We start from the raw sequence: 12,755 nt of genomic DNA, 5'->3' as shown, positions 1-12,755 counted from the left end.
GATGGAGGACATACATGACAGCTCCCTAATGACTGCTATGTGTGATGAAGGACATACATGACAGCTCCCTAATGACTGCTATGTGTGATGGAGGACATACTGCACAGCTCCCTAATGACTGCTATGTGTGATGGAGGACATACAAGACAGCTCCGTAATGACTGCTATGTGTGATGGAGGACATACATGACAGCTCCCTAATGACTGCTATGTGTGATGGAGGACATACTGCACAGCTCCCTAATGACTGCAATGTGTGATGGAGGACATACTGCACAGCTCCCTAATGACTGCTATGTGTGATGGAGGACATACTGCACAGCTCCCTAATGACTGCTATGTGTGATGGAGGACATACATGACAGCTCCCTAATGACTGCTATGTGTGATGGAGGACATACATGACAATTCCCTAATGACTGCTATGTGTGATGGAGGACATACTGCACAGCTCCCTAATGACTGCTATGTGTGATGGAGGACATACATGACAGCTCCCTGATGACTGCTATGTGTAATGGAGGACATACATGACAGCTCCCTAATGACTGCTATGTGTGATGGAGGATACTGCACAGCTCCCTAATGACTGCTATGTGTGATGGAGGATATACATGACAGCTCCCTAATGACTGCTATGTGTGATGGAGGACATACATGACAGCTCCCTATTGACTGCTATGTGTGATGGAGGACATACATGACAGCTCCCAAATGACTGCTATGTGTGATGGAGGACATACTGCACAGCTCCCTAATGACTGCTATGTGTGATGGAGGACATACATGACAGCTCCCTAATGACTGCTATGTGTGATGGAGGATATACATAACAGCTCCCTAATGACTGCTATGTGTGATGGAGGACATACATGACAGGTCCCTAATGACTGCTATGTGTGATGGAGGACATACATGACTGCTCCCTAATGACTGCTATGTGTGATGGAGGATATACATGACAGCTCCCTAATGATTGCTATGTGTGAAGGAGGACATACATGACAGCTCCCTAATGACTGCTATGTGTGATGGAGGATACATGACAGCTCCCTAATGACTGCTATGTGTCATGGAGGATACATGACAGCTCCCTAATGACTGCTATGTGTGATGGAGGACATAATGACAGCTCCCTAATGACTGCTATGTGTGATGGAGGATATACATGACAGCTCCCTAATGATTGCTATGTGTGATGGAGGACATACATGACAGCTCTCTAATAACTGCTATGTGTGATGGAGGATATACATGACAGCTCCCTAATGACTGCTATGTGTGATGGAGGACATACATGACAGCTTCCTAATGACTGCTATGTGTGATGCAGGACATGACAGCTCCCTAATGACTGCTATGTGTGATGGATGACATATATGACAGCTCCCTAATGACTGCTATGTGTGATGGAGGACATACATGACAGCTCCCTAATGACTGCTATGTGTGATGGAGGACACTGCACAGCTCCCTAATGACTGCTATGTGTGATGGAGGATATACATGACAGCTCCCTAATAACTGCTATGTGTGATGGAGGACATACATGACAGCTCCCTAATGACTGCTATGTGTGATGGAGGACATACTCCACAGCTCCCTAATGACTGCTATGTGTGATGGAGGACATACATGACGGCTCCCTAATGACTAATATGTGTGATGGAGGACATACAAGACAGCTCCCTAATGACTGCTATGTGTGATGGAGGACATACATGGCGGCTCCCTAATGACTGCTATGTGTGATGGATGACATACATGACAGCTCCCTAATGACTAATATGTGTGATGGAGGACATACAAGACAGCTCCCTAATGACTGCTATGTGTGATGGAGGACATACATGGCGGCTCCCTAATGACTGCTATGTGTGATGGATGACATACATGACAGCTCCCTAATGACTGCTATGTGTGATGGAGGACATACATGACGGCTCCCTAATGACTAATATGTGTGATGGAGGACATACAAGACAGCTCCCTAATGACTGCTATGTGTGATGGAGGACATACATGGCGGCTCCCTAATGACTGCTATGTGTGATGGAGGACATACATGACGGCTCCCTAATGACTAATATGTGTGATGGAGGACATACAAGACAGCTCCCTAATGACTGCTATGTGTGATGGAGGACATACATGGCGGCTCCCTAATGACTGCTATGTGTGATGGATGACATACATGACAGCTCCCTAATGACTGCTATGTGTGATGGAGGACATACATGACAGCTCCCTAGTGACTGCTATGTGTGATGAAGGACGTACATGACAGCTCCCTAATGACTGCTATGTGTGATGGAGGACATAAATGACAGCTCCCTAATGACTGCTATGTGTGATGGAGGATATACATGACAGCTCCCTAATGACTGCTATGTGTGATGGAGGACATACATGACAGCTCCCTAATGACTGCTATGTGTGATGAAGGACATACTGCACAGCTCCCTAATGACTGCTATGTGTGATGGAGGATATACATGACATCTCCCTAATGATTGCTATGTGTGATGGAGGACATACATGACAGCTCCCTAATGACTGCTATGTGTGATGGAGGATACATGACAGCTCCCTAATGACTGCTATGTGTCATGGAGGAGACATGACAGCTCCCTAATGACTGCTATGTGTAATGGAGGACATACATGACAGCTCCCTAATGACTGCTATGTGTGATGGAGGACATACATGACAGCTCCCTAATGACTGCTATGTGTGATGGAGGACATACATGACAGCTCCCTAATGACTGCTATGTGTGATGGTGGACATGACAGCTCCCTAATGACTGCTATGTGTGATGGAGGACATACATGACAGCTCCCTAATGACTGCTATGTGTGATGGAGGACATGACAGCTCCCTAATGACTGCTATGTGTGATGGAGGACATACATGACAGCTCCCTAATGACTGTTATGTGTGATGGAGGACATACTGCACAGCTCCCTAATGACTGTTATGTGTGATGGAGGACATACTGCACAGCTCCCTAATGACTGCTATGTGTGATGGAGGACATACATGACAGCTCTTAATGACTGCTATGTGTGATGGAGGACATACATGACAGCTCCCTAATGACTGCTATGTGTGATGGAGGATACATGACAGATCCCTAATGACTGCTATGTGTGATGGAGGACATACATGACAGCTCCCTAATGACTGCTATGTGTGATGGAGGACATGCATGACAGCTCCCTAATGACTGCTATGCGTAATGGAGGACATACATGACAGCTCCCTAATGATTGCTATGTGTGATGGAGGACATACATGACAGCTCTTAATGACTGCTATGTGTGATGGAGGACATACATGACAGCTCCCTAATGACTGCTATGTGTGATGGAGGATACATGACAGATCCCTAATGACTGCTATGTGTGATGGAGGACATACATGACAGCTCCCTAATGACTGCTATGTGTGATGGAGGACATGCATGACAGCTCCCTAATGACTGCTATGTGTGATGGAGGATATACATGACAGCTCCCTAATGACTGCTATGTGTGATGGAGGACATACATGACAGCTCCCTAATGACTGCTATGTGTGATGAAGGACATACATGACAGCTCCCTAATGACTGCTATGTGTGATGGAGGACATACAAGACAGCTCCCTAATGACTGCTATGTGTGATGGAGGACAGACATGACAGCTCCCTAATGACTGCTATGTGTGATGGAGGACATACTGCACAGCTCCCTAATGACTGCAATGTGTGATGGAGGACATACTGCACAGCTCCCTAATGACTGCTATGTGTGATGGAGGACATACTGCACAGCTCCCTAATGACTGCTATGTGTGATGGAGGACATACATGACAGCTCCCTAATGACTGCTATGTGTGATGGAGGACATACATGACAGCTCCCTAATGACTGCTATGTGTGATGGAGGACATACATGACAGCTCCCTGATGACTGCTATGTGTGATGGAGGACATACATGACAGCTCCCTAATGACTGCTATGTGTGATGGAGGATACTGCACAGCTCCCTAATGACTGCTATGTGTGATGGAGGATATACATGACAGCTCCCTAATGACTGCTATGTGTGATGGAGGACATACATGACAGCTCCCTATTGACTGCTATGTGTGATGGAGGACATACATGACAGCTCCCAAATGACTGCTATGTGTGATGGAGGACATACTGCACAGCTCCCTAATGACTGCTATGTGTGATGGAGGACATTTATGACAGCTCCCTAATGACTGCTATGTGTGATGGAGGATATACATGACAGCTCCCTAATGACTGCTATGTGTGATGGAGGACATACATGACAGCTCCCTAATGACTGTCACGATGCCGGCTGGCAGGTAGTGGACCCTCTGTGCCAGAGAGGGATTGGCGTGGACCGTGCTAGTGGACCGGTTCTAAGCCACTACTGGTTTTCACCAGAGCCCGCCGCAAAGCGGGATGGTCTTGCTGCGGCGGTAGTGACCAGGTCGTATCCACTAGCAACGGCTCACCTCTCTGGCTGCTGAAGATAGGCGCGGTACAAGGGAGTAGGCAGAAGCAAGGTCGGACGTAGCAGAAGGTCGGGGCAGGCAGCAAGGATCGTAGTCAGGGGCAACGGCAGAAGGTCTGGAAACACAGGCAAGGAACACACAAGGAACGCTTTCACTGGCACTAAGGCAACAAGATCCGGCAAGGGAGTGCAAGGGAAGTGAGGTAATATAGGGAAGTGCACAGGTGAAAACCCTAATTGGAACCACTGCGCCAATCAGCGGCGCAGTGGCCCTTTAAATCGCAGAGACCCGGCGCGCGCGCGCCCTAGGGAGCGGGGCCGCGCGCGCCGGGACAGAACAGACGGGGAGCGAGTCAGGTAGGGGAGCCGGGGTGCGCATCGCGAGCGGGCGCTACCCGCATCGCGAATCGCATCCCGGCTGGCAGCAGGATCGCAGCGCCCCGGGTCAGAGGACGTGACCGGAGCGCTGCAGCGGAGGGAGTGAAGCGAGCGCTCCGGGGAGGAGCGGGGACCCGGAGCGCTCGGCGTAACAGTACCCCCCCCCTTGGGTCTCCCCCTCTTCTTGGAGCCTGAGAACCTGAGGAGCAGACTTTTGTCAAGGATGTTGTCCTCAGGTTCCCAGGATCTCTCTTCAGGACCACAACCCTCCCAGTCTACTAAAAAAAAATTTTTCCCTCTGACCTTTTTGGCAGCCAAAATTTCCTTGACCGAGAAGACGTCCGAGGAGCCGGAAACAGGAGTGGGAGGAACAGATTTGGGAGAAAAACGGTTGAGGATGAGTGGTTTGAGAAGAGAGACGTGAAAGGCATTAGGGATACGAAGAGAAGGAGGAAGAAGAAGTTTATAAGAGACAGGATTAATTTGACACAAAATTTTGAAAGGACCAAGATAGCGTGGTCCCAACTTGTAGCTAGGGACACGGAAGCGGACATATTTAGCGGAGAGCCATACCTTGTCTCCAGGGGAAAAAACGGGGGGAGCTCTTCTTTTCTTATCCGCGAACCTCTTCATGCGTGAAGAAGCCTGTAAGAGAGAATTTTGGGTCTCTCTCCATATAATGGAAAGGTCACGAGAAATTTCATCCACAGCGGGCAGACCAGAGGGCAAGGGGGTAGGGAGGGGGGGAAGAGGGTGACGGCCGTACACCACGAAAAATGGGGATTTGGAGGAAGATTCAGAGACCCTGAAGTTATACGAAAATTCGGCCCATGGAAGGAGATCTGCCCAGTCATCCTGGCGGGAGGAAACAAAATGTCGCAAATAATCACCCAGGATCTGGTTAATTCTTTCTACTTGTCCATTGGACTGGGGATGATATGCAGAGGAAAAATTTAATTTAATCTTGAGTTGTTTACAGAGAGCCCTCCAGAATTTAGACACGAATTGGACCCCTCTATCCGAGACAATCTGCGTAGGCAACCCGTGAAGACGAAAAATGTGTACAAAAAATTGTTTAGCCAACTGAGGCGCAGAAGGAAGACCAGGAAGAGGGATGAAATGTGCCATTTTGGAGAATCGATCAACGACCACCCAAATAACGGTGTTGCCACGGGAAGGGGGTAAATCAGTAATAAAATCCATACCAATCAGAGACCAAGGCTGTTCGGGGACAGGCAGAGGATGAAGAAAACCAGCGGGCTTCTGGCGAGGAGTCTTATCCCGGGCACAGATAGTGCAGGCTCGCACAAAGTCCCCAACATCCGTCTCCAGAGTCGGCCACCAATAGAAGCGGGAGATGAGTTGCACAGATTTCTTGATGCCCGCATGACCTGCGAGATGGGAGGAGTGACCCCATTTGAGGATTCCGAGGCGTTGGCGTGGAGAAACAAAGGTCTTTCCTGGAGGAGTCTGCCTGATGGAGGCAGGAGAAGTGGAGATCAGGCAGTCAGGTGGAATGATGTGTTGCGGAGGGAGATCAACTTCTGAGGCATCCGAGGAACGAGAGAGAGCATCGGCCCTAATGTTCTTATCGGCAGGACGAAAGTGAATCTCAAAATTAAATCGGGCAAAGAACAGAGACCACCGGGCCTGGCGAGGATTCAGCCGTTGGGCCGACTGGAGGTAGGAGAGGTTCTTGTGGTCGGTGTAGATAATAACAGGAAATCTTGATCCCTCCAGCAGATGCCTCCATTCCTCAAGTGCTAATTTAATGGCTAGAAGCTCTCGATCCCCGATGGAGTAGTTCCTCTCCGCTGGAGAGAAGGTCCTAGAGAAAAAACCACAAGTGACAGCATGCCCGGAAGGATTTTTTTGTAGAAGAACAGCTCCAGCTCCTACTGAGGAGGCATCAACCTCCAATAGGAAGGGTTTGGAAGGGTCAGGTCTGGAGAGCACGGGAGCCGAAGAAAAGGCAGACTTGAGTCGTTTAAAGGAGTCTTCTGCTTGAGGAGGCCAGGACTTGGGATCAGCATTTTTCTTGGTTAAAGCCACGATAGGAGCCACAATGGTAGAAAAATGTGGAATAAATTGCCTGTAATAATTGGCGAACCCCAAAAAGCGTTGGATAGCACGGAGTCCGGAGGGGCGTGGCCAATTTAAGACGGCAGAGAGTTTGTCTGGATCCATCTGTAGTCCCTGGCCAGAGACCAAATATCCTAGAAAAGGAAGAGATTGGCATTCAAACAGACATTTCTCAATTTTGGCATAGAGTTGGTTGTCACGAAGTCTCTGAAGAACCATACGGACATGCTGGCGGTGTTCTTCTAGATTGGCAGAGAAAATTAGGATATCGTCCAGATATACCACAACACAGGAGTATAACAGATCACGAAAAATTTCATTGACAAAGTCTTGGAAGACGGCAGGGGCATTGCACAGTCCAAAGGGCATGACCAGATACTCAAAGTGTCCATCTCTGGTGTTAAATGCCATTTTCCACTCGTCCCCCTCTCTGATGCGGATGAGGTTATAGGCGCCTCTTAAGTCCAATTTAGTGAAGATGTGGGCACCTTGGAGGCGATCAAAGAGTTCAGAGATGAGGGGTAAGGGGTAGCGGTTCTTAACCGTGATTTTATTAAGACCGCGGTAGTCAATGCAAGGACGTAGGGAGCCATCTTTTTTGGACACAAAGAAAAATCCGGCTCCGGCAGGAGAGGAGGATTTACGGATAAAGCCCTTTTTTAGATTCTCCTGGACGTATTCGGACATGGCAAGAGTCTCTGGGGCAGAGAGAGGATAAATTCTGCCCCGGGGTGGAGTAGTACCCGGGAGGAGGTCGATAGGGCAATCATAAGGCCTGTGAGGAGGTAGAGTCTCAGCTTGTTTTTTGCAGAAAACATCCGTGAAGTCCATATAGGCCTTAGGGAGACCGGTTACTGGAGGAACCACAGAGTTACGGCAAGGGTTACTGGGAACCGGTTTTAGACAGTTCTTGGAACAAGAGGACCCCCAACTCTTGATCTCCCCAGTGGACCAATCCAGGGTTGGGGAATGAAGTTGAAGCCAGGGAAGTCCAAGGAGAATCTCCGAGGTGCAATTGGGGAGGACCAAAAGTTCAATCCTCTCATGATGAGATCCGATGCTCATAAGAAGGGGCTCCGTGCGGAAACGTATGGTACAGTCCAATCTTTCATTATTTACACAATTGATGTAGAGGGGTCTGGCGAGACTGGTCACTGGGATGTTGAACCTGTTGACGAGAGAGGCCAAAATAAAATTTCCTGCAGATCCAGAGTCCAAGAAGGCCACTGTAGAGAAGGAGAAGGCAGAGGCAGACATCCGCACAGGCACAGTAAGACGTGGAGAAGCAGAGTAGACATCAAGGACTGTCTCACCTTTGTGCGGAGTCAGCGTACGTCTTTCCAGGCGGGGAGGACGGATAGGACAATCCCTCAGGAAGTGTTCGGTACTAGCACAGTACAGGCAGAGGTTCTCCATACGGCGTCGTGTCCTCTCTTGAGGTGTCAGGCGAGACCGGTCGACCTGCATAGCCTCCACGGCGGGAGGCACAGGAACAGATTGCAGGGGACCAGAGGAGAGAGGAGCCGAGGAGACGAAACGCCTCGTGCGAACAGAGTCCATATCTTGGCGGAGTTCCTGACGCCTTTCAGAAAAACGCATGTCAATGCGAGTGGCTAGGTGAATAAGTTCATGTAGATTAGCAGGAATTTCTCGTGCGGCCAGAACATCTTTAATGTTGCTGGATAGGCCTTTTTTGAAGGTCGCGCAGAGGGCCTCATTATTCCAGGACAATTCTGAAGCAAGTGTACGGAATTGTACGGCATACTCGCCAACGGAAGAATTACCCTGGACCAGGTTCAACAGGGCAGTCTCAGCAGAAGAGGCTCGGGCAGGTTCCTCAAAGACACTTCGGATTTCCGAGAAGAAGGAGTGTACAGAGGCAGTGACGGGGTCATTGCGGTCCCAGAGCGGTGTGGCCCATGACAGGGCTTTTCCGGACAGAAGACTGACTACGAAAGCCACCTTAGACCTTTCAGTGGGAAACAGGTCCGACATCATCTCCAGATGCAGGGAACATTGGGAAAGAAAGCCACGGCAAAACTTAGAGTCCCCATCAAATTTATCCGGCAAGGATAAGCGTATCCCAGGAGCGGCCACTCGCTGCGGAGGAGGTGCAGGAGCTGGCGGAGGAGATGACTGCTGAAGCTGTGGTAGCAACTGTTGTAGCATAACGGTCAGTTGAGACAGCTGTTGGCCTTGTTGCGCTATCTGTTGTGACTGCTGGGCGACCACCGTGGTGAGGTCAGCGACAACTGGCAGAGGAACTTCAGCGGGATCCATGGCCGGATCTACTGTCACGATGCCGGCTGGCAGGTAGTGGACCCTCTGTGCCAGAGAGGGATTGGCGTGGACCGTGCTAGTGGACCGGTTCTAAGCCACTACTGGTTTTCACCAGAGCCCGCCGCAAAGCGGGATGGTCTTGCTGCGGCGGTAGTGACCAGGTCGTATCCACTAGCAACGGCTCACCTCTCTGGCTGCTGAAGATAGGCGCGGTACAAGGGAGTAGGCAGAAGCAAGGTCGGACGTAGCAGAAGGTCGGGGCAGGCAGCAAGGATCGTAGTCAGGGGCAACGGCAGAAGGTCTGGAAACACAGGCAAGGAACACACAAGGAACGCTTTCACTGGCACTAAGGCAACAAGATCCGGCAAGGGAGTGCAAGGGAAGTGAGGTAATATAGGGAAGTGCACAGGTGAAAACCCTAATTGGAACCACTGCGCCAATCAGCGGCGCAGTGGCCCTTTAAATCGCAGAGACCCGGCGCGCGCGCGCCCTAGGGAGCGGGGCCGCGCGCGCCGGGACAGAACAGACGGGGAGCGAGTCAGGTAGGGGAGCCGGGGTGCGCATCGCGAGCGGGCGCTACCCGCATCGCGAATCGCATCCCGGCTGGCAGCAGGATCGCAGCGCCCCGGGTCAGAGGACGTGACCGGAGCGCTGCAGCGGAGGGAGTGAAGCGAGCGCTCCGGGGAGGAGCGGGGACCCGGAGCGCTCGGCGTAACAATGACTGCTATGTGTGATGGAGGACATACATGACAGCTCCCTAATGACTGCTATGTGGAATGGAGGATATACATGACAGCTCCCTAATGATTGCTATGTGTGATGGAGGACATACATGACAGCTTCCTAATGACTGCTATGTGTGATGGAGGATACATGACAGCTCCCTAATGACTGCTATGTGTCATGGAGGATACATGACAGCTCCCTAATGACTGCTATGTGTGATGGAGGACATAATGACAGCTCCCTAATGACTGCTATGTGTGATGGAGGATATACATGACAGCTCCCTAATGATTGCTATGTGTGATGGAGGACATACATGACAGCTCTCTAATAACTGCTATGTGTGATGGAGGATATATGTTACGCCGAGCTCTCCGAGTCCCCGCTCCTCCCCGGAGCGCTCGCTTCTCTCTCGCTACCGCAGCGCTCCGGGCAGCTCCACTGACCCGGTGCGCTGCGATACCGTCTCCAGCCGGGATGCGATTCGCGATGCGGGTGGCGCCCGCTCGCAATGCGCATCCCGGCTCCCGTACCTGACTCGCTCTCCGTCTGTCCTGTCCCGGCGCGCGCGGCCCCGCTCCCTAGGGCGCGCGCGCGCCGGGTCTCTGCGATTTAAAGGGCCACTGCGCCGCTGATTGGCGCAGTGGTTCCAATTAGTGTGTTCACCTGTGCACTTCTTATTTATACCTCACTTCCCCTTCACTCCCTCGCCGGATCTTGTTGCCATTGTGCCAGTGAAAGCGTTCCCTTGTGTGTTCCTAGCCTGTGTTCCAGACCTCCTGCCGTTGCCCCCGACTACGATCCTTGCTGCCTGCCCCGACCTTCTGCTACGTCCGACCTTGCTTCTGTCTACTCCCTTGTACCGCGCCTATCTTCAGCAGTCAGAGAGGTTGAGCCGTTGCTAGTGGATACGACCTGGTCACTACCGCCGCAGCAAGACCATCCCGCTTTGCGGCGGGCTCTGGTGAAAACCAGTAGTGACTTAGAACCGATCCACTAGCACGGTCCACGCCAATCCCTCTCTGGCACAGAGGATCCACTACCTGCCAGCCGGCATCGTGACAATATACATGACAGCTCCCTAATGACTGCTATGTGTGATGGAGGACATACATGACAGCTTCCTAATGACTGCTATGTGTGATGCAGGACATGACAGCTCCCTAATGACTGCTATGTGTGATGGATGACATACATGACAGCTCCCTAATGACTGCTATGTGTGATGGAGGACATACATGACAGCTCCCTAATGACTGCTATGTGTGATGGAGGACATACATGACAATTCCCTAATGACTGCTATGTGTGATGGAGGACATACTGCACAGCTCCCTAATGACTGCTATGTGTGATGGAGGATACATGACAGATCCCTAATGACTGCTATGTGTGATGGAGGACATACATGACAGCTCCCTAATGACTGCTATGTGTGATGGAGGACATGCATGACAGCTCCCTAATGACTGCTATGCGTAATGGAGGACATACATGACAGCTCCCTAATGATTGCTATGTGTGATGGAGGACATACATGACAGCTCTTAATGACTGCTATGTGTGATGGAGGACATACATGACAGCTCTTAATGACTGCTATGTGTGATGGAGGACATACATGACAGCTCCCTAATGACTGCTATGTGTGATGGAGGATACATGACAGATCCCTAAAGACTGCTATGTGTGATGGAGGACATACATGACAGCTCCCTAATGACTGCTATGTGTGATGGAGGACATGCATGACAGCTCCCTAATGACTGCTATGTGTGATGAAGGACATACATGACAGCTCCCTAATGACTGCTATGTGTGATGGAGGCCATACAAGACAGCTCCCTAATGACTGCTATGTGTGATGGAGGACATACATGACAGCTCCCTAATGACTGCTATGTGTGATGGAGGACATACTGCACAGCTCCCTAATGACTGCAATGTGTGATGGAGGACATACTGCACAGCTCCCTAATGACTGCTATGTGTGATGGAGGACATACTGCACAGCTCCCTAATGACTGCTATGTGTGATGGAGGACATACATGACAGCTCGCTAATGACTGCTATGTGTGATGGAGGACATACATGACAATTCCCTAATGACTGCTATGTGTGATGGATGACATACTGCACAGCTCCCTAATGACTGCTATGTGTGATGGAGGACATACATGACAGCTCCCTAATGACTGCTATGTGTGATGGAGGACATACATGACAGCTCCCTGATGACTGCTATGTGTGATGGAGGACATACATGACAGCTCCCTAATGACTGCTATGTGTGATGGAGGATACTGCACAGCTCCCTAATGACTGCTATGTGTGATGGAGGATATACATGACAGCTCCCTAATGACTGCTATGTGTGATGGAGGACATACATGACAGCTCCCTATTGACTGCTATGTGTGATGGAGGACATACATGACAGCTCCCAAATGACTGCTATGTGTGATGGAGGACATACTGCACAGCTCCCTAATGACTGCTATGTGTGATGGAGGACATTTATGACAGCTCCCTAATGACTGCTATGTGTGATGGAGGATATACATGACAGCTCCCTAATGACTGCTATGTGTGATGGAGGACATACATGACAGCTCCCTAATGACTGCTATGTGTGATGGAGGACATACATGACAGCTCCCTAATGACTGCTATGTGGAATGGAGGATATACATGACAGCTCCCTAATGATTGCTATGTGTGATGGAGGACATACATGACAGCTCCCTAATGACTGCTATGTGTGATGGAGGA

Source organism: Hyla sarda, chromosome 9 (genome assembly GCF_029499605.1).
Source record: "Hyla sarda isolate aHylSar1 chromosome 9, aHylSar1.hap1, whole genome shotgun sequence".
NCBI classification, from domain to species: Eukaryota; Metazoa; Chordata; class Amphibia; order Anura; family Hylidae; genus Hyla; species Hyla sarda.
The sequence above is the reverse complement of the archived record's forward strand: the minus strand, read 5'-3'. Positions refer to the sequence as shown.